This window comes from Pholcus phalangioides, unplaced genomic scaffold, assembly GCF_987345545.1.
Source record: "Pholcus phalangioides strain wild (caught in Gottingen) unplaced genomic scaffold, Ppha-v1.0 ptg000022l_1, whole genome shotgun sequence".
NCBI lineage: Eukaryota > Metazoa > Arthropoda > Arachnida > Araneae > Pholcidae > Pholcus > Pholcus phalangioides.
In genome coordinates, this window is record NW_028301615.1 from 6558966 (window position 1) to 6583171 (window position 24206).

The 24206-nt window shown below is 38.2% G+C and overlaps 1 protein-coding gene across 2 annotated transcripts in view; it reads right to left on the reverse strand.

Annotated features, from left to right (window-relative positions):
* Window positions 1-24206, reverse strand: part of Su(Tpl) (Suppressor of Triplolethal) — a 192611-nt gene that overhangs the window by 150028 nt on the left and 18377 nt on the right. The gene's annotated exons all lie outside the window — the stretch shown is intronic.

A 24206-nucleotide genomic window follows, 5' to 3' on the forward strand; every position in this document is an offset into this window, starting at 1 on the left:
TATTTTAATTATAGTATTATCTATTGATATTTTAAGAAACTCAAGTTCTCTATAACAAATTTAAAAATCTTTCATTTCCACAGAATGTGGGAACAAAAACAATGCAAATAGCAAAAATAAAAAAGAAATTAGTCAAATTTCTGTTACTTGAAAAGTCCAATTAATGATCGTGATCCATTCCCCCGTGTTGTTCAAAGAAAGAAAAAACCTGTCTAGGTGCCATAGAAATGTAGCACATGCATACTTAACCCATTGCCCATTGGCAAAATGTGGCCCCAGAGTTATCTGCTGTGACCCACATTTTCAAACATATTTTTGTAAAAATGAACTATGCAATACACTTCCAGATCGTTCAAGAGACCCTGCGGCACAGTTTCAAGTCATTCAAGTGGCTCGCATCACATTTACAGATCACAGCGGCACAGTTCCAGATTACTCAAGTTGCCCGAGCTGATGTTCCTCTTCACTTAAGTGACCTGTGGGACATTCCTAGATCACTTGAATGACCTGCGACACTGCTCACCAACACTTAAGTGACTCATGGCAGAGTTCTGAACCACTGGCCCACTGTACATTTACACGTCATTCAAGTGACCCTGCGGCACATTTCCCTGATCAGTAAATATGTCGCAGCATATTTACAGATCACTGCGGCACAGATCCAGAGCACTCAATTGAACTACAGAATGTGTAAAAATCACTCAAGTAACCTGCGCCACAGTTTCACATTCTTTAAGTGTGCTGCAGTAAATTCCCAGTTCACTTAAGTGGCGCATAATTCAGTTGCATATTACTTCAAGTGGCTGGAGGCACATTCACAGTTCATTTTAGTGGCCCATGGCATGCTTCAAGATCACTTGAGTGGCATGCAGCACACATATCACCTAATGGTCTGTGACACATTAACCTTTTAAGTGGCCCTGTGAGGTATGAGGGAGAGAACCACCCCCCCGACTGGGGGGTGAAAAAGAGAGATGATTAATTATACAAGGAACTGAACTGTGATGGAAGAAAAAGAAAGAGAAAACTGACAGTTGGTGTCGAGATCTGCCAGGGGGCGGACGTAGAAAAATAGAGAGGCTACTGGAAGTGACAAAAGAAAAGGAAAAGCGATGGTTAATGAAATTGTGGCTAAAATGTGTTGGTAGTTTTTTTGTCAGAGTTATTAAAATCTCAAAAAAAAGTACAGCATGCTGGTATGATAAAATCGAGTATTTTCTGTTATTCAAGAAAGGGGGGAAAAGCCACTTTACAATGGTGGCAGCAGTGACACATGCAAAGAGATTGTTCGGTACCAGACTTTGTGAGCTTTGGAGTATCCATTGGTGTGATAGTGGTTTGGCATTGAACTTTGTAAACTTCGCAGTATCCAGAAGCACAAACGTAGGTCGAGTAGGTCGGTATGGCAGTGAGTTCCTGAAAGCGACGAAGGAGCACAAATTCAGTGGAGGAACACTGGCCGAGTAAGTCAATGTTTCTGTTCTTTTCTCTCTCCTTGGAAGTTAGAGCTTGGAATTCAGACGGAAATCTTATTTAGACGGTATAACAGATTTGATACAATTGTATACAAAAATTTCTGAGAGTTTCTTTCCCCGCTTTTAAAAAGTGTGAATGAAGGAAGAGCAGTGATTCACAAGAACGAGCACCTATGAAATGAGATGCTGTATTTTTTTTTGTTGGCGAGTGCGAAGGTTGACCGCTGTGATTGATTTATTTTATTATTAGATATGCACAGTGTCTTTGAATAATTTCAATTGTTTGTGTGTTATTGTTTTGCCATCTAGATTTTGTTATTATTCCTTGTTTTGTGTGCATGAATGTTTTAGATATATACAACCTCAGACAATAAAGTTCGGTGAATGAAGTCAGAACGGCCGATCTGGCAACACTGGCGAAGCAAAACGCTGCACATGCGTAGAGGCAGGTGTTGACCATCTGCTGCCACCGTTGTTCAGTTGAGTGTCGTTTGTGTTCCATGAAAGTCTTGTTTTACAAAGTGCTTGTTTAGTGCGTTGGTTCTTAACTGAGAACAGGAAAATCCACAAGGAATTTCTACCTGAGGGAACGACGATGAATGCTGCAAGCAGGGTTTAAGCTAGATAAAAAATTCCTTTCGCAAAAAAGCGAAAATGGGGAGAAAAGCTTTGGCAAAATGCTACAATGCTAATGTAATGATTGATGGTTGGATGTCTACTCATTCCATACCTCCTGTACACATTTTTGCAAAAGTGGCTCCCACTTCTTTCGCATTCTAAGATTTTCTTTTGCATTTTGCAAAAAATGCGACCGTAGCTTAAATCCTGGCTGCAAGGTACATTGAAATTTTGACCAGTTTCATGAAATGTCTACGCAGGGTACGACCTCAGTACGCACAACAAGGTTCATGGTTTCTTGTTCACGACAATGCTCGCCCTCACACAGCCAATATCGTCAAACAGTTCCTGGCAAAAAAGGGGGTGGTGCAAATTGAACATCCACCATACTCGCCAGATCTCAATCCTCCAGACTTCTTTCTATTCCCATGACTCAAACTCGCTTTGAAAGGAAAGAGATGAGACGATATTCCTGACATCCAATGAAACGTGACGAGGCTTTTGAACTCCATCCCAAAAGAAGACTTCTTGCAAAGTTTCCAGGGCATGTATAGGAGATCTCAGCGGTGCATAGTAATGGGAGGTAACTATTTCGAACGACGGTAAGGTAACTTTCGTTAACATTTCATCTACGTTAATGTTACAGGACTATTCATCGAACTTTATTGTCAGAGGTTGTATATACACACACACATATACTATAGCAGAATGTCATACCTGTTGAAATATTAAAAAGAAGAGCTTAGGGTACTGGCCATAGAGCTAGGAAAAGAGGTAGCACCAGATTCAAAGGTATTGGAGTTAATTAACATTATTAATACAGAGGGGGGATTGAACAGAGGGAATGTCAGTTTAGGTTGGAAAGCAAAGAGCGGTTAGCAATGGAGAGGTTGCGCAGACTCAGCTAATCCGAGTAATTCAAACGAGATGGGAAATAGAGGGACTGGGCCACCTCGTATTTCAGCCATCTCGTTGGGCATTTTGCCTGTTTTGGCGTTGTATTTGTATAGGGTCCTAGATGAGGTTTTGAGGGTAGTGAAAATGCTGACAGTAAAGGTCTCCTCAGAGACCGAAAGCTGTAGTTATGTTTTTACCAGCATAGAAAAAGCATTTCATAGTGAGAATGTGCCGGAGAAAGCAAAAGCAAAGATTTTGATTTGCATGCTACGAGAAAGGGCAGCGAATCTACTTATGTGCATGAACAGTGACCAATACGATGATTACGACGAACTAAAAACAATTGTACTAAGGGAATATCAACCCTCTCCTCAGACCTACCTGGAAAATTTTAGGATGGCTAGGGGGAACAGGTAAGAGACGTTCATTCAGTTTGTGACAAGACTCGTGTCACAACGGAAGCATTACATTAGCTTGAGATAGGCTCAGGATGTCGAAAACATCAATGCCTTAGTGGTGGCCAATAAAATGTTCCAAGCATTGGATAGCATCCCACATTGGAATTCGACAAGGAGAAGGTTGGCTAAGACCTCAAGAGAAAATGCAACACATTTGTTGCGTCTAAAGAAAGAAGCTATAGGGGGGGGGGGTCAAACTGGAGGGATGAACCTCAGGATATATCAAACGAACGGGGAACAGGGCAGCCGTATGGCAGTAAGAACAAATCATATGAGGGTAGTAGAAAAGGGACACAATTAAGGGAGAATTGGAGACAGCAACCCTGCTTTGAATGCAACTCGAGGTTTCACTTTCGATGCAACTGTCTTGTCTTTGTGGAGCACAGCTCAGCTGAAGCTAGAGATAGTCGAAGAAGGGCTAATATAAATCGAGAGCAAATGTCGGAGACAGAAATAGAAGAAGAAAGAGCCATTGTGGCAAGGGTTCGATTGTTCAGGCAGACAACAGAGGGGAGTTCCATGCTGGAACATCTCTGAAAGCTGGAAAGGATTTCAGTTAGCATGAATGGGAAGTTGGTTAAGGCTCCAGTGGACTCTGGTACCAAGATTACTGTGGTGAGACCGGACATAGCTCCGAGAATTCCAACAGATGGAAAACCAACCATCTTCTTGAGGGGAATTTTTGGCCCCACTGTGAAATGTACACTTTTAAGCATCCCAATAGGAATTGCGATCAGGGACAAACCCAACATGACGCACCAGGAGGTCCTGCGCGCTGTAGCGAAAAATCTAGCGAAGGAGGTCTTGTTACTGTCAGATGTAAGGCCCCTTTCACACGGAGCGGATGCGGGTCCGCATACCCTTTCACATGAGCACTAAAGATGAGAACAAATCGCCCGCATCTTTAGTTTGAAATTCGTGCATAAAAACTATTTTTTCGCAATTTTTGTAATTATTTTTCTCCACCCCTGATTCAGTGCCCATAGGCAGCCTAGAGCCATTCCTTGGTGGTTTAATCTAGAGCCACACAGAATATGGGAATAAAGATGTCTTCATTCCGATCCTCACAATTAGTCGATGGGAGGAAATGTCTTCAAATATTTTCAAAAGATTTTGAAGAAAAAATCAGTCTTTTCGGAAAAATATGAAAGAAAAATTCCAAAAAAATCCAATTTTAGCAAAATCCAAACCAAGAACATCCAAAACATTTGATGTTCCAAAAAAAAAAAAAAAATTCAGGAGATATGAAAGAATTTGCAAGTAGAAAAAAAGGGGAGGGGTAGAGACTTTCAAAATGCCTGTGCTTAGAAATATTCACATCACAATTCTGTCTTAGGCTGCCATTACACTATAAAACTTTGATAAAAGTAATTTTATAAAACTTGAAAAATGCCAACAATAAGATTATCGGTTGCATTTGCTCGAATGTAACCTATGAGCTTTGTTGGTTTAATTTTTTGTTTTAGAAAAGGGATTTTATCAAACTTTTATGGTGTTAGGCCGGGATTACACTTTAAAAGTTTTGTAGAAGCTGTTCGATAAAACGTGAAAAATTCAACCAATAAGATCACCGGTTACCTTAAGCCAAGATTGCATTATAAAAATTTTATACTAATTCTCTTAAAAATGCAACCAATAACCTGATTGGTTATCAAATGCAACCGATAAATTAATTGGTTGCTTTTTTCAAGTTTTATAAAATAACTTTCATAAAACCTTCTATAGGGGAATCCTATCCTTAAATTAGTCACTTCTGAAATATAAAATTTCACTTTTTTTTAGTTTATAGACTCAATATCGAGTAAAATATACTTGTAGGTACCAAAACTATTCAAGTGCTTAGGGCCTGCAATCGTCTTAATTCGGCCCTTAGTGAACGCTGTACGTGGATAACGTTGTTTAGTAAAAATTTTTTTTTCAAGTTTAAAAAATTAAGATTCAAAATTTAATAATAATAAATATTTAAAATAATTTTAAATATTTATATTTTTTAAATAGTTTTAAAAAGAAAAAATTAAAATTTTTAAATTAAATTTAAAAGTTATTAAAGTATGTAGTCAATTAAATATTCGTAATGAACAGAACGGCTTATAATTTTGGTCCCATCAGTGGCCGTTGTTGGCAGGTTTTATTGTATAAAATTGTTAAGTATGGACAAAAAGCAGTTAAAGTTGCTATATCTCAATCTCAGAAGGAAACAAAGGGATATACATATGTGGGTACATCATATTTGATGAACAGGGACCTTCATATGGTGTTTTTAAGGGTATTTATGGCAAAATAATTAAAAACATTCCGGGAAAAATTCAGTTAAAAAGTAGCCGAAGATGCAGACGAATTCACTCCACATCGTGTGAATAGCTCTGAATAAACCTATTGTCAAAACTTCTATGTGCAGATGTGGAGCCCGCACTTAGGTTTTGACACATGCGGACGACGTTCGGACCCGCATGAACATTTCCTAGGTGCGGAGATATTTCGGTTCGTCTGAAAGGCTAAGTATATTCCAATTGTTAAAAATTCTTCCGGACCCGCTGCTCCGTGTGAAAGGCCTCTAAGGGACCTGTTGAGGGAACCGAAGACAGCCAGAACGAATACGGCAAAATCAATTTATGGGGGATCAGCGCCCTGAGTGAGGTGACCGAACAGAAGGGGAGGACTGAAGAGGAATGGTCACTAAATAACAGCTGCAACCAGTCATTTGGATGGACCATTATCAGAAACTGGAGAGGTGAGTTGGGCTAAAGAAACAGAGAAAGTGGCGGTGGTGTCGATCAGGGACGACTTCCTTCGAGAGCAAAGCCTGTGTATGGTCTTGCAGGAAGCTTGGGAGAATGAAAAAGGAGGGGGGGGGGGAAGGCTAATTACTTCACGGCCGGTGAACTTTTATGGCACAGGGACAAAATACTCAGGGAGGGAGTAGCACAGCTTGTTCTGCCCCAAAGCAGGAGAGAGAACAGATAATGCAAGTAGCTCACTCCTCAGTGTCTGGGGGCACATGGGGGTAAAGAAAACAATGGAAAGAATACGGTACTCATTTTTCTGGGACACCCTAAAGAACGATGTCCAGAGGTATTGTAAGACATGTAAGGAGTGTCAACTAACTAGGCAGGTGTTAACGAGGGAAAGGCCCCCAATTATTCCAGTGACAAGACCAGAATTGCCCTTCCAGGTAGTCAACATCGACGTAATTGGACAATCACCCCCAGCAGTTCAAGGGCCATAAATACATTTTGTGCCTCGTGGATCAACACACAAGGTGGGCAGAAATGTTGCCACTCAAGAGTATTTCGGCGAAGAGCACTTGTGAGGCATTGTTGAGCATTTTCGCTAGGACAGGCATACCGAATGTCATAGCTTCAGATAATGGCACCAATTTCAATGCAGATTTGATTAAGAAGTTCGAGAGAATAGGATTTTGTTCACAATTCTCAACACTGGGATATCCTCAACTGAATGGGTTGGTGGAGAGATTTAACCAAACATTAAAAACAATGTTGAACCACATTATACACGAGAAGGGAAAGGAATGGCATATACAACTTCCATACATGTGCGCGCTCTGGGCATATCGGAAATTCCAAATTGCACCACTGAAGTCGCCCCATTCCAACTTTTATACGGTACAGCCTCCGTAAGGCCCATTGGCGATCCTGAAGTATACATGGACGGGAAAGCATGATGAGTTGCAGTTTAACACCAGGCCAGTGTCAACCTATCTATTAGACATAGGCGTAAACTTGTATCCGGCTCATGGGCTCGAGAGCCCCCCCCCCAACATTTCTGAAGACCCAGCTCAGCCCCCCCCCCCTCCAAAAATTTGTATGAATATGATTTCCTCATTTTGGAATGATGAAAAGAAATTTTAACCAAAAGCTGTCCTAATTATGAATTAGTGAATGGAAACAATCTGCTCAAAATTTTAGTTCTTTTAAAAACTCTGGTCTTTGGCTTTCTTGTTCAATGAGCCGTAACAACACGTTTATCTCATATCTTCCCTGCCGTTCAATCCCTAATTGCACCCTCCCTCGGTGCCAATCCTTACTGCCAGAAGGCACAGCTGACGAAGTTTCTTTCAGTGGGGAGGGGTACTTCTTGTTTGCCTGGCAAAAACTGAGTGTCTCTTCTTTTGTTCACTGCGACCAGGGGGGGGGGGCATGGCACAAACATGAAAAGAAGCGCAAAGATGCATGGTGAGGGGGTTGAAAATTAGAAAGCAATGACATTGAAACCGAAATAAAAAAATACACTCTATGAAGAATAGGTGCCAGAACCTAGAGGTAGAGATCATTTCAACATGCCCGCAATAGATTTTGTAAGGGAACTGAGTCAATACCGTCTAGAGCAGACTGCTCTAGAAGGCATTGACTGAGCCTGCCCCCTAGTAATTACTGAAAAAACCATTGCAATGCATCCTCCCTCTCCTTCGTACACTCTCGAGTCTCGTATATACGGGAGAACCAATAATTTTTAGCCCCTCAATGTTTCCTTGAAAAATATTGGGAAAAAACAGTACATTCTAAATATCCATTCATAACAGATCTTGAGGGCAGATGCCGAAACATTTTTTTCGAGCCTCTTTACAACAAAATTTAACTGGGGGTGGAAGCAGAACATAGAATCAAATAAACAACAACTGAATTATAATATTGATCTTAAAAAAATGAATAATAATTTTTCAAAGGTTCGGGAGTCGCTCCACTAGAACCAAGAAACTCGACTCCTCAAGAACTTCAGAAGATTATGTTGATTTTTTATTGTATATTTTATGATCCACCGTTATCGAGTGTTGATTATATGAAAAAGAAAATCCACCACACACACCTGTCCTCCAGGTACGCTTCGATATCACTCTGAGTTATGGAGCGGTACAAGTGAAACAAATACACTCTGAGAGCCATATTTCACTTATCGAGTTCGGGAGTCCGGCCATAAACATTTTTGACGAAATACTGCATGACTAATAACACCGAGACAAATAAACAATAGCTAAATAAATGCAATGAAACCTCGATATAACAACTGTGGACCAAGAAAAAACATCATTGTAGAGGGATTATAGTTATATCAAGAGGCAACATTATCATCACATGCCCTGAAATTTCTGTTGCTGTTGGCATATTTTCTGAATCTTGTTGTTACTACCACAAAAAAATTCACTTCCGAGTATAATTTTTAATATGAATAAATTTCCCGCAAAAATAATTTAATTGATTAATAAAATTCATTTGGATGTATTGCCCCCATAAAGAGCAATACGCCGTGGCATGGCCCCTAGCCAGACTGATTCTAATTGGGCCCTACATAGTAAATTTACAGTGGAAAAAGTAAAAAAATGACAAGAATCATCCCAGGCTGGAACCCTGTCAGCCCTACCAATGTGGGAAAGGCCATGCAAAGGCACCCACATGAAGAAACATTGAAGGGGCTGAAAGTTTCTGGTCGTCCCGAATATACAGGACTCAAGTGCGTACGCAGGAGAGAGAGGGTGCCATGGCTCCTACATCTTGGTGCAGGGCCTTAGGCTGGAATATTTGTCGGGCTCCCGAACCAGATTTTTCACGGCCCTTCTATAGTGAATTTATAGCATGAAAAACAAAAACAAAAAATGATAATTATCCCGTGCCCTGCCCATGGCCCCCACATCCTGAACCAGGGCCCCTAGGCTGGGATCTTTAACGGGCCCCCCGACCAGACTTTCACGGGGCCCCATTTATGATGAATTTATAGCATGAAAAAACAAAAAAATAATTAAAATCCTCCAGGCCCCAGGGCTGGAGCCTTGTCAGCCCACCCCTTGTGGGGGCCATGGCCCTGCCAGCACTATGTGGGACCATGTCAACCCATGTGGGTGTCATGGAGGTTGCATTACATTGCTTTTAATAAATTATTGGGGGGGGGGGGCCTCAGTTCCCTCATAAAATTTATTGGGAGGGCATCAAATGGCTCCGTCAGCCCACGGAACAGGAAAAATAAATTTCAAAGAAATTAAGTTTTATTTGAATATCAGTATTTCATCAGTCGTTGCAGAAAAATAACGTGCAATGTGTAAAACACTGTGATGTTTCCAGAAAAACTTTTGGCCCTGGGCAGCAATTTTGAGAGACTGCAAATTTTAGGGGGAAAGAAAAACTATCTTTCAATGTCATCGATTTTTACACTGTGGAGGTGATGTAAAACTACATTTGTTTCAGCCCCCCCCCCCAACTCGACAGCGATAATCTACACTCTTAGTTATGGCTCTGTCAGCAGCACCCAGAAAGTGCTGCAACAAACAGATTGGGAATCATAGCCCCATAAAAATTTTACAGTACAATATACTGTACAATTCAATATAATTTATCTGCAAAGTATCTCTCAGCAATGGGCCACACGTCATCGAACAAGGCTTCTGGATTGAGATGTTTTGTGGGTATCAGGGCAGGATTTCCCAATCTCTCCTTCCCCCCCCCCATCTGTTGTGAATTTATATGGTAAAAAACTGGAAAAAACTCCCGAGACTTCAGCCAGGAGCTCTGTGGGACCTTCCTTCATGGGAATAATTCATATACAGTAAGACTTCGATATAACTTCAACCAGTCTTAACGTCAACATGCCTATAATGACAGTTCCTTAAAGTCCTGCTAGGGTCATTCCATGTCAAATCACCCAGCCATGACACCCATAGTCGCAGATTTCAATGATTTTTTTTTTATTTGTTGCATTTACCATCCTTATTAACCGTGTGAAATATTATTTGCATATCTCTAAAACTTTTTGAGAAAAAAAATGTTGAAATTTATCAAAAACTGATGCAGGTGACTTTTCCGAGGCTCAATTTTTAAGCGGCATTGTTTGAGAAAATAAATCATAACTTTTCCAATTTTCAATATATTCAAGTGAAATTTTCACTAAAGTGTTCACAAAAACATACAGAATATGAATAAAAATAATTCATACACTTACATTTGAAATTTACATGCAAAAAAATTATGTAAACTTTGTTTTTGTGGAATTTTTCGTTAGAAAAAATACAATTTTTCAAACGTATTTTTAGACCAGAGGCACAGCAGTTACCAAAACAACTTTTATTTTAAATTTCTCCTAAATATATGAAGTAAAATACTGGAGAAAAAAAATAATGGTTTTTTGACCGTTAATATGTTTATTCTGGTTCGCAACACAAAATTCATCGAAATAAGACTGGACCGTTCCGATTTCAAATCATTCAACTAGATACTGAAATGCAACCCATCATCCCGGATTCCAATTATTATTTTTTGTTTATTGCTTCTACCATGCTTGTTGACCATGCAAAACTTCATGTACATATCTCAAAAACTTTTTGAGAAAAAAAATGTTTTCTAACCTCACGAATGACGTCTCTTAGGCTAACCCCATTCAAGCAATATTATTTGTGAAAATATATCATAACTTTGCAGATTTTCAATATATATTCAAGTGAAATTTCCACTAAAATGCTCACAAAAAATGTAGATTATGACTAGGAAAGAAAATGTAAACCTTTGCGTTAAAAAATTAGATTGCAAAAACATCGTTGAAATTTAATTTTTGATTCTTTTTATAATAAAAACACAATGGCTCACCTTTGCTTTTTCATTTACAAAAGCTCTCCTGCTTTTCGCACAGCATATTCAGTGACATTGAACTCTTCCGATTTTTTTCCTTGTTCCCCTTTCTTAAAGTAGGGGCCAGAGTTAAAAATAGCAGTTTTCTCCTTGTGATGGTTAAATTGAGTCTTATTTCTAATTAACTTTATCAAAATAATCATATTTGCTTTCTGTTTAATATCTTCATTAAGTGTGCTTTGAGATTCATTTTCGGGTAATTCTTCACAAACTTCACAAACATTTGATTTTAAAGTGTTGCAAGCAGATTCAACTTTTCTTTTGGCATTGCTTGACTTGCACTGTGGAGCTACCCTATGAAGTTTAATTGGTGACTCTTCTATGTTCTGTAGAGATGAATTTATTTCTTCAAGTGCTTCTTGTTTAATAATTGACATTTTTCCAAGTTACTTCTTTACATTACTATCACTGTCCATCTCTTCACAGTATTCAGTTTCTTCACCTAATTTATTATTGTTTATATTCACTGTCCCTACAGGCATGGCATATTTTTTTCCCTAGAATGTACAAACCATTTTTGTACAACCATTTATTTCATTTATACATGAAAAATATAAGTTCACTATCCTTAAACCTTTTGTTATTTTTTCCTTATGACATTTTAAAGGATTAAAGCATGCTTTCGGATATATTTCATACTTTGAGAAAAAAGCTCTACGATGCTTAAACACACAGTAGATAAATGTTCAGAACTTGCTCCACTCCTCAATATTGATGTCCGATGGGTCCAATGATGTAATGGATCACAGATTTTACACTTTTGCATAACACTTTTTATGACAGTCAGATCCAGTTTTTTTTCCAACGCTATAAATTTCAAGTGTCTTTTCTGACATTTTACTTTGAATTCCAAAATGATGATATAAAATATTTAGCTCAAATGGAAATTGTGTTATGATAAGAAAAATTTGCTAACCCTGGAGTAGACTACTGTATGGAGCACATTCTCTGTCTTCAGCAAGATCATAATTGAGACTTGCATCATTTGATGGGGGGGGGGGGCACAGTTTGGTTCTAACACTTTTGGTTTAGTTTTCCCAATGAAGCAGCAACAGTGACTTTATCATCACCTGCTGGGATGATAAAGTCTTATAATTAAATAATACACCAGCTGCCCTCTGAAGGACAAAGACCAGTGTGCCATAGTTTATATCTTCACAGAAGCTATTATTATTTTTTACAATCATCATCCCAACAAGAAACATCACATCTAATATATCACCACCAGGCATTATATACATTAGGTTTTCAATTCTACTCCCTTCCATCTGCCTCAGCTACAACAATTAGGTTGTAGCTGATAATTATTTCATTCTTTGTGATTTAATGCCTCATATTCTGGCTTTTTATCAGCAATTTTAAATTATTTCTTGGGAAAAATATATAGAAGCTTGTGTTAAATATTATAATGTAGATTTTTTTTCACACAAGTATAACAATTTCATATTTATCATATACATTAAATATATGTTTATTAAAATATATGCTGTAAAAATCAAAGTAATTAAAAAAAATGTAATACTGTTGTGGTAAAATAACTTTATAATTAAGCATGTTAAAAAAACTTCAAAAATTAATCTATATATATGATTAATATTATCTGGATTTATCAAATACAAAATAATTTTTTATGCAAAAATATATCAGATTGCAAAAGTTTGTCTTTGTTGCATCATAAGAAATATTTATAGATCAATTAAAAGTGAAATTAATTATTCGGAATTTGAACACTTCTAAGAATCTGAACATGAAGGTTTAATTTGAAAAATTATTTTATTCACCCAAAACCTTTTATTTTCACCAACTCCCATTTGACACATTACATTAACATTTCTAATTATTTCATGAATTCATTTAATCTTAGAATTTTAAAATTTATTAATTGTTTTGAATTATTGCATTAACTACTCATTAAACTTAATTTAGTGAATACTGTAATAAATGTATAAGTGTACATGAAAAATAAAATATAAATTTATTTTTACTAAGCATGAATCATTGTATTAAGTCAAAATGTACAAATATAATTAATGTAGTCATATAAGTACAATTGTGTTTTGTTACTCAAATGTATTAACTGTCAAAATAATGCTTACTTTTCTAGTCTTCTTAATATATTAATAGGATTAAATTTAAAAAAAATTGAAAATCCATGCTGTGCATCCAAAAAAAAAATGTTTAAAAAATTGTGTTAAAAAAAAAAAATTAAAAAATTAAATTTAAATGACTTTTTTCCTCTAAGGTTTACATTTTTTTCTATTCATAATCTGCATTTTTTTGTGAGCACTTTAGTAGAAATTTCACTTGAATATATATTGAAAATCTGCAAAGTTATATATTTTCACAAATAATATTGCTTGAATGGGGTTAGCCTAAGAGACGTCATTCGTGAGGTTAGAAAACATTTTTTTTCTCAAAAAGTTTTTGAGATATGTACATGAAGTTTTGCATGGTCAACAAGCATGGTAGAAGCAATAAACAAAAAATAATAATTGGAATCCGGGATGATGGGTTGCATTTCAGTATCTAGTTGAATGATTTGAAATCGGAACGGTCCAGTCTTATTTCGATGAATTTTGTGTTGCGAACCAGAATAAACATATTAACGGTCAAAAAACCATTATTTTTCTTCTCCAGTATTTTACTTCATATATTTAGGAGAAATTTAAAATAAAAGTTGTTTTGGTAACTGCTGTGCCTCTGGTCTAAAAATACGTTAGAAAAATTGTATTTTTTCTAATGAAAAATTCCACAAAAACAAAGTTTACATAATTTTTTTGCATGTAAATTTCAAATGTAAGTGTATGAATTATTTTTATTCATATTCTGTATGTTTTTGTGAACACTTTAGTGAAAATTTCACTTGAATATATTGAAAATTGGAAAAGTTATGATTTATTTTCTCAAACAATGCCGCTTAAAAATTGAGCCTCGGAAAAGTCACCTGCATCAGTTTTTGATAAATTTCAACATTTTTTTTTTCAAAAAGTTTTAGAGATATGCAAATAATATTTCACACGGTTAATAAGGATGGTAAATGCAACAAATAAAAAAAAAATCATTGAAATCTGCGACTATGGGTGTCATTATGGCATTTTGTCGGGTGATTTGAAATGGAATGACCCGCTAGCTTAACTGGCAAAACGCTTATTCGTTAGTAAATCACCTCGTTATTGAAATCATACTTATATTTATTCGGTCCTCAAGTGTGACGTTACACTGAAGTCTGACGTGATAAAATGATGTCAGATTCGCAAAAGTGGTTTGTTGCAAGGAGCGGAGCACCCCCAGATTCAGAAATAAAAATTTGTTATAAGCATAAATTTGTAATTGTTTCCGCAAATATTGAACACACACAGACCTCACATCCTAGAGCAGGGCCCCTAGGCTGGGATCTTTTGCAGGCCCATGAGGGAGAATTTATAGCATGAAAAAAAAAATGATATGAATCGTCCCAGGGCTGGAGTCCTGTCAGCCCCACTTTTGTGAGGGCCATGATTGAATAAGGGATGAATGAAAAATCTGTGTTTGCCACCTGCCCGTTTTGAATTCCCCCCTGAAACTATTGCGTCTTTATATAAGGGTAAAATAAAGAGGCATTTCTCACACCCTACCTCTCTTTCTTTAAATTTTCAGTTGTGTAGGGGCCTTCTTGCTTTGCCCCAGGGATACAGTGGATCCATACACACATTTTACATTTGTGCTACTTGAAAGAGACCACGCCGTATAACTTCAAAGTAGAATAACTGGTGAGTGATTGGGAATTTCCAATATTTATGACCAGCTGCCAAATCCAAATCGAGAAAAATTTATGGCAGGGCCCAATCTGTTTGCAGGCATCCGCTGTCCTCAAAATGGGAACCCTTGGGGAACTTGTATGAAGAAAAAGACGAGATCGTATGTGTATGTTTTGTGTGGAATGTATGTATGTCAGTAAGGAAGATTTTGATGACAAGCCGCAAAACACCTCAAAATCTCTAGCAGTGCAATTATGGAGGACGTATTAACCTGTTCTCAGAAATGAACGAAGTAATTGACATACGCATGACAAATGTCAGCGACTAATCAGTGAGCTACTAGCTCAATATATTGTTTTGAATCAGTCATCAAGGTGCACATGACTGGTGACGTACCGTACAGTTTTCTTTGCATGCAGTAAATTACATTGCGAGTTTCCGTAGTGTTTTTTTTCCCCAGAGTGTAGTATTGTTCATTTATTCAAATGATAGGTTCACAAATATAAATTTTTGTTACAAATTTAGAGAAAAGTTTTCAAATTTTAGAATTGAACAATCTCTTGCTCTTCAGCTGACTTTTATGGTGAGTTATAATGTGGAATTTTTTTATATCATTACTTTTTTTCTGGCTAACAAAATAGAAAATTCTGATATAAAATATATTTTACGCTAAATTATTAACAAAATGTGCTAATAAAGAAGTGTTACTTTGATGTAAGTCAGCATAAATAAATTTAAATATATGGCAAGATTCTCATTTCCCACAGTGAATGAAAACAATGCAAAATTATTCTATGAAATTCAATATTAAAAAAAGACCTTTCGATTGCTTTGTGATCAATTATATTTTCCAATGAGGATGTTTGCAGTTGCTGATGAAAGCTTCATTCATACGTACCTATTTTGACTTCTGTGCATTATTAACACAGCACCAAAAAGGAAAACGTTCAAACAGTACGTTAAGACTGTACGATTACAATGAATTCAACTCATAAATTGATTAAAAGGGGTTTAAATTAATTAATCTCAATTTGTTGTGTAATTTGTTAATCACAATTTGTTTGTGTAAATGATTTTAATTAATTTGCACTGAATTAAAAAATAATTAGTTGTTTATTAATTACCTTATGAATGAGTAAATTATTGCAGACCGAGCCGCAGACTGATAGAAATTAGATTCATCGGGTCGCGGTTTGAAAAAGGTTTAGAAACACTGTTTTAGGAGGATTTTTGGGAGCTCATGGCTAAGCCTGCTCATCTCTCACTACTTTCTTGGGATGTGGTGCTGACAGGGCTCCAGCTCAAGGCAAACACAATTACTCTATGCCCACTATTTAGAGGGCTAAGAAAAGTGGGGGGGGGGGGGTGTACGAATTCTACTATTTGTGTTTTATTTTTTACATCATAAATTTATCGAACGGGGGGGGGGGAGAGAAGGGGGAATTTTTAATCTAGAAACCCACCAAAAATCCCAGCTTGTGAGCCGCCAACTTTTAAATTTTTTCGCTGATTTAAAATGATGATTGACTACAGATCAGTGCTGTCTTGGCCCAATCGGGCATGGCCCGGAAGCCTCAACAGAACAGGGGGCTCACAAAAAATTGCCAGGTAGGGCCTCAAAAAAAAAAATCACTTGGCCCGGGCGCTCACGATGCTCTTAAGATGGCTCTGCCACAGATATAGATAAAAAGTGGAATTGACAAGCAATGCGCCTAAACACGTGAACCGAAGGTTCAAAATCAACTGTTCTTAATTAGAGATCCTTGGAGGTCAGTGAGCTTTAGTGAGAAAACAATGAGCTTATTTTTCTTATACAGTAAAACCCCACTTAACGGACAGATGCTGTTACCCCCCTGTTTTACAGGCCAAATAATAATTTACCCTTGTAAAAAAGTTATAAAAGTTAAGTTATAAAAGTATGCATTTTAAACCCCTGATTAATGGTCACCCCGTTTTTTACGGAAGAATTTTTTTGTTCCACTGGTGTCCACAAAAGATAGGTTTTACTGCATTATACAGTGAGTGGCCAAATTACTTGACAGTTTTAAGCAAATGAACTATGGTGCCACACTGTTGCTGCTAGAGGGCTAGGCTGTCATAAAAAAGGAAAGCTTAGTTCCTGAGTACAGAGCCGCAACTGCAGGAGAGCAGGTGGGTCTGCCGCCACGGGCCAGAAAAGGAGCAAATTTCCCCTCTTTACCTAACATTCAACATTACAAGGGGGTGCCAAAATGTGTGCTTGCCCCGTGCTGACTAAGTACCTATCTAGTTGCGGCCTTCATAGTATAGGTCAGCCGTTCTAAACATTTGTAAGCACGTGGCCTGGTAAATCTCCTTTGTATAAGTGAAAGGCCCAGCTTCGCAATGCAAATACAGTAGACTCTCTGTAACTCGACAAGTGGATAACTCGACATCTATTATTCCCTTAGTTGGCACAATACTAATTTCAATAAAGAGAAACCTCTCTAACTCGGCGCATGTTTGGCTTAACTCCGCTTAAGTCGACTACGATTTTTGTCCCTTCACCACGACTGGTTTTTACAATTGGCCTTCTGTTACCAATTCTAAGAATTTTTTGACATTGTTCGTGGGTACTTTGACAATCCTTTGTTTCTTTGTTCTCTATGATGGGTCCCTTTTTTGCATTGGGAGCAGGGGGGGGGGGGCGTGTACACATGGCCCCCACAAAGGGTGCGATGACAAGGCTTCAGCCCCGGGGCCCGGTGTGATTTTAATCATTTTTTTTGTTTTTTCACGCTATAAATTCATCATAAAGGGGCCCCGTGAAAGATCCCAGCCTGGGGGCCCTGCTTCAGGATGTGGGGGCATGCGTGTATGTGAAGAATGAATGTATGAAACCTGTTGGCTGGCTTATCATTTTAATGGAGTTTCCAAAAAAGGTCTTTCATTCTTTTCATGGTCATTGTGGATATTGTCAACATCCAATAGGGATAAAAATCTTATCTATTTGGAGTTTTGATATCGTCTGTTGTAAAGAATGTTTTCGGTGGAACTCAGTTTTACGATTTCTTGGAAAAGGAGTAAAAAAAGAGCTAAAGCCTAGTTAGACGCTGAACATGTCATTTGGTTTTCATCTTGAGTATCGACGGCCGTGAATACAATGGCTCCACGCAAACCTCACTCTAAGTTTAAAATCAAAAGTTAAAATTTTGAAAAAACTAGAATTGGGTAAAACTCGCCAAAGAATATGGAGTTGCACGGAACCCTATTTCAACATTTGCCAAAAATAAGGAAAACATTGTGTCAGCATTTGCATCTTCTTATGAACTAAGCAGAAAACAAATAAGAAAATCAGACTTCAGTGACGTAGAAGAAGCAACTCTTTTGTGGTTCAAATCCGCTTGATCTCACTTAATCCCATTATCAGGACCAATAATTCAAGAGAAAGCAAAGGATTTTGCCAAAAGTCTCAATCAAGGTGATTTTACTGCGAGCAGTGCATGGTTGACCAGATTCAAAGAGCGCCATGGCATTGTTTTTAGGAAAGTTTGTGGAGAGAGCATATCTGCATCTGAAGAAGCAATTGAAAATTTGAAGAATGATATTCTGAAACCAATGATAGAAGAGTATAAAGATGCTTGCCTTCAAAAGCGAAAAATGTGAAGGAGGTAAAAAACACAAAGATCGTTTGATAGTTCTTTTGGCTGCAAACTCAGATGGTTCTGAAAAATTGAAACCATTAGTTATCGGAAAATCAAACAACCCGCAGTGCTTTAAAAATGTTAAAACTCTTCCTGTGGTCTATGATGGCAACAAAAAGGCATGGATGGCATCAAAGATTTTCGAACAATGGTTGAGGAAGTTAGATAGAAAATTTTCAAGTGAGAAAAGTTTTATTTTTATTTTGGATAATTGCATTGCTCATCCAAAATAAAAATTTCTGCAATAAAATTATGCTTTTTACTACCTAATTCAACAGCAATTTCACAACCACTGAATCAAGGAATTATCCTAAGTATGAAAACTTTTTACAGAAAATTACAGACCAAAAAATTTCTGTTTTAGATGCTATTGAAATGATTGATTCTGCGTGGAAGTCAGTCACGAGTGCCATGACTCGGAACTGCTTTCGTCATGTTGGTTTTTGTTGTCTTTGGAAAACGATAATTTATCCGAAGATTCCTCTCAAATTGCGTACGGAGAAAGCATAAATAACGCTACAGATGATTTTATAGAGGATGAATTTGTGAACGTTGACTTAGATCTTGTAACTTCAGGACTTTTAGAAGACGACAATATTCTAGAATCAATCAATTAAAGAGGAAGTGCTTCATGTTCCAAAGAAAAAGAATCACACAGAACGTTCAAATGAAGAAGTATCTGCACCATCACGCCACGATGCATTAAAAGCTGTAGATGTGATACGTCGATTCCTACGCACTCAGGAAAAAGGCGAACAATCGCGGGATAAACTGAACAGTGTAGAAGAATTTTTGTTTTCTCTGTGGATAGAAAAACAAACAAATATACTTGATAATTTTTATTTATACTTGAGGTAAATTTTTTATATGTTTTGATTATAAAACAACCCGAATTAAAATTAATGAGAGAATTAGCACTTTATTTAATATTGAATTGTTTGAATGCATGTAATTACGCACACAAAAACGATCGGACAAAAATTTAGAGCGAAACCCCGCTAAGTCGACAGGTTTGTCGATACTTTTAGGGTGTCGAGTTACCGAGAGTCTACTGTATAAGCAAATGATAGGTATTTTTAATACAAATCTAATGGTACTACCAGGGCAGCAACTAGGGAGAGCAGGCTGGTCTGGTGCGCCAGGCCACAGGGGGCACAAATTTTACTATCTAACCTCTTTTTCAGCATTATAAAGGAGTGTCAAAATATCCGGGGAGCATGCTTGCCCCGGCTGACCAAACGTCTATTTGCTGCCCTGGGTACAACTCTGGTTTCAATAGCTTTCCCGGTCTGGACACCGGACTCGCATCCCGCTTTCGTAGCGAAATTATTTTACGCTTTATCTCAAAAAGTTTGCAATGTAAATATACGATATTGGTATTGTCTATTAGCTATTTCAAAGACAAATCCGATGATACCAATATCATGATGTCAGTAGCGACAACGTTGTGTATTGTATATAAAAGTTTTCTCTGACACAACCCCGTCCCTTCACCGGGGCAATGGTTAAAATTGACTAAATCCGATAGAGCCTGGTCCGCGTGTTCTTTTTGAAAAAAGGTACAGACAACGAGATTCAAGGCACAAAGAAAGTGTTTATATCGAAACTTGCGGCCTTGTCCATGACACAGCCTACCACAATTTTTTTCCACAGAAATAGAAACCAATAATTTTGAATCAAAAGCATTAAATTCTTTAAAAACGGACTATGGCTGGAGAAAGGAAGGGGGCATTTTCAAAAAATTTCAGTAAAACGACTTTCACATTTATACAATGTTTAGACCTGGATGAGTGCACAACACGTCGTATAAACAAGGTTTCATTATATTGAAAGTGAGCACACCCCCCCCCCCCCCCACCAACATTTCGAATAACTTTACGTCTATGCTATTAGATATGAGATATTGATTAGAGAGCGGCAGAGCAAGCACAACTTACATCTCGGGTGCAACAGGATAGAATGGCGAATTATTACAACTTAAGGTTGACACTGAGGAGTTATAAACAGAGTGACCAGGTCATTGTACTGATGCTGAATGTCCCCAACAAGGTATACACTAGGTGGCAAGGGCCAGGTTTCATCAAAAGCCAAAAAAAAGCCAGCACTCCTTTCTGGTCGAGATGGAAGATGGCATTGTGAAACGTGTGCAACAAAACAAACTTAAAAAATTCACCTCCAGTGTGAACTCAGTCAACATACTTTTTGAAGGGATGGAAATTTTGGAATAGTTGAGACATGCCCCATAGAACAATCGAGGATTGCCGAGTTGGGGGGAGGGGGGGGGATAGAAGGTCTGGGCACACAAACCCTCAGTCAAAAAAAAGCAGCGGAATTGAAGGACATTATTATGAAACACAAGTTTATTCACAAGACCCATTCTGCCAGCGAGAGTGGGAAAACACAAGATTGAAATGATACCCAACACGACGAGGCGGAAACCCCACTGCTACAAGATAACGATTACGTATCGGGCAGAGGTAGACAAACAGGTCCAGGACTTACTGGCTGCGGGCCTCATTGAAGTGTCGGAGGTGGAAATCGCTTACCCAGTCGTGTGTGTGTCGTGAAAAAGGATTCGTCAATTTGAATGTGTGTGGACTACTGGGCACTAAATTCGGTAACAAGGAGCCCTGCCTTCCCCATGAAAGATATGAAAGAATTAATGTATTTGGCAGGGGGTGCTAATTGGCTTACTTGTTTAGATTTACGGAAAGGTTTCTGGCAAATAAGGATGGACGATAACTGTCGGCATCTCACTGCCTTTACTACCCACAATGGTGTCTACCAGTGGAGAACGATGCCATTTGGACTGGTGGGAGCGAGCGGCACCTTCCAAAAACCGATGCACCAGATCCTCACAAAACACTGGGAATACGCACAGGCGTACATTGATGACCATTATATTATCCAAAACCTGGGAGCAGCATATGGAATATCTATCACTGGTGCTGGGGGAATTGGAAAATCTCGGGTTTTCAGTCAAAATCAAAAAGTGTAGCTTTGCAGAGAGAGAGATTAAGTATCTGGGGCACCGGATCGGCAGGGGTAAACACGGACCGGATGAAGAAAAGGTGCTAGCCATAAGAAATTTAAAGATGCTCACTGATAAGAAACAAGTCCGCTCAGTGCTGCGGTTGATGGACTTTTACCGATCATACATCCCGGATTACACTGCTTTGTCAGCATGGCTGACTGGCCTCACTAAAAAGGAGCTCCAAACAAAGTTTATTGGAGGGAGATAGAGAAGAAGAATCTTTTAAGAAACTAAAGGAAGCCCTATGTCACATGACGCATCTTGCTACGCCTGATTATGACAAAAGTGCACGCAGACGCATTAGACCTTGCAGTTGGCGGATGTCTTACCCAGAGGGGATTCTGAGGGCCTATACAAACCCATAGCTTTTGTGAGCCACAAATTTACTGACACACAGAGGAAGTGGGCTACCATAGTTTCTATGGTAAAAAGGAGGCATGGGCCATTCTCTTGGTCCTTAAAAAATTCGAGAAACAGACAATGGGAACCAAAATTGAAATTATAACAGACCACAACCCCCTGCGGTATCTGCAAGATACCACCCCCAAGAGCCCAAAGTTAATGCGTTGGGCCCTGGCGCTGCAAAGGTGGAATTTCACGATCCTACACAAGGCTGGCGTATTAAACCAGGTACCAGATGCATTGTAACATTTGTAATACCGAGGATTGGGGTATCAGAGACTTTTTGGAAAATAATGTTACGATCTGTAGGGAATAGATGGCACAATTTGATCGATTGCTCTCAGAAATATCGAAATCGGTTGATATCGGTTTCGGTTAAACGGAAAAAGGTCTGATTAGCAGAGGGCTAGAAGAACATTCTAGAAATCCCCGCCCTTCCGGAGAATGGTTCGACCCCCTCCAGACAGATACGGTGGCGCCGCCGACTAGGAAACTGTAAGATCGAATTTTGTGGAATGTTCTATTTCTCGAAGTTTCTGTCGGGGTTATAAATAGTGCGGCGCTCACAGGCTAGACAGGCTCAAAGAGACACGAATAGAGAGAGACTGGATGAAAAGTCAGTCGTAATTTAACTTCACGAGAAAGTTGTTAGCTCTCTGATTAGCTTGTAAATACGTGTAAATTGCTGTTCTGTAAATAAATCTGTGTTTGTCCGTCAAACCGCTTCTTGTTTTGCAATCTCAAAGTCTTGTGGAAAATTATCCGTAACAATAATATTTTTTGTATCTTCTTTTATGTTCTTTTTTTTATCCTATGTTTTATTATTTTTTTTTTTATTACTTATATGCCATTGCTTTGTCGCATTGTGGGTTTTATGGTGTATTCACAAGAAACAAGCCTCTGCAAGGCAAGTTTCTCTCTTGGAGGCGTGTGAGGTATGAGGGAGAGAAACCTCCCCCTGAGCACGCCGCATTTAGGCCATAGGTTAAAAGAACATACCTTTATATGTTATTATAATCAATTTCTGTTAATTTCAAAGCTATTTAAAAGCTAAGAACTCAAAATTTATTTTACAGAAATTCATTGCGACCCTACTTCTAAGCGACATAGGTAACCCTTGACTTGCGGTAAACACTTGGCCTGCGCGAACCAAACATGGCCCTGGGGTTATGACGTGGCCAATCAATCTCAAACCTAATTTCGTAAAAAATGAACCAAGCAGCACATTTGCAGATCACTCAAGTGACCCATGGCACTTGAGTAACCATTATTCCAGACCATTTGAGCGATTTCAAACCATTTAACAGCACATTTAAGCGCTCTGTAGCACATTTAGAGATCCCTTGAGTGACATGTGGCACAGTTTTAGAGCACTTGTGCGGCAGTTCTACATCACTGAAGTTATACGCGACATAATCAAGGATCACTTGTATGATGCGTGGCTCAGGTCCAGAGCACTTGAACGACCCGCAACACATTTTCAAATCACTTGGATCCGCTAAGTATTTAGAGATCACTAAAGTGGCTCTTTAGGGGACTCAATAGGGAGAATTTTAGTTCAGGTGACACAAACTAACGAAAAGCTTTACTCGTTTTTGACGCACCGAGTAAGATGCCATTAAAAATATTTCTATTTTTATAAAGGGTTGGTTGATGACGTAAGCATCATCCAAACCCCCCCCCTCCCCTTGTCATCAAAAGTCAGCAAATTGGAACTCCCCCCCACCCCCATCGATGCTGACGTTATACTTGAATGACCCCTTACTGATTGGCATAATATTATACAGTCTAATCCCGTTATAACAAATACCACTATAGCAAAAATCTCGTCTTAACGAACACTTTTCTAATCCCTCATATAAGCGCACATAGGAACAATGCAAAAACCTGGAATCCCTTTATAACAAAGTGATTTCTCTGGTCTCTTGGAGTTTGTTAGAAAGGGATTCGACTATATTACATATTCAATGGGCACTTTGGAAATAGTACGATATCATTTAGGGAAAGTTCTTTAATTTCCTGAAATTTCACCAAATAAAATTTATAAAAATTTGACTAAAATATATACTATACTATATAAATTTGGGGGGGGGGGGACCTTAAAAAATATGAGTCCTGGGGAAATGCCCATGTTGCCAATACAGAAATTGGGCCCTGTACATATAGGTGTTATATAAGTCAAAATAAATTTATATTTAGGAAAAAAAATACATTTGGCTCCATCATTTTAGTGACACACCTTATGCATGAGAAAAAAAGGTAAACACACACTGTGATGGACAGATATACTTTGTT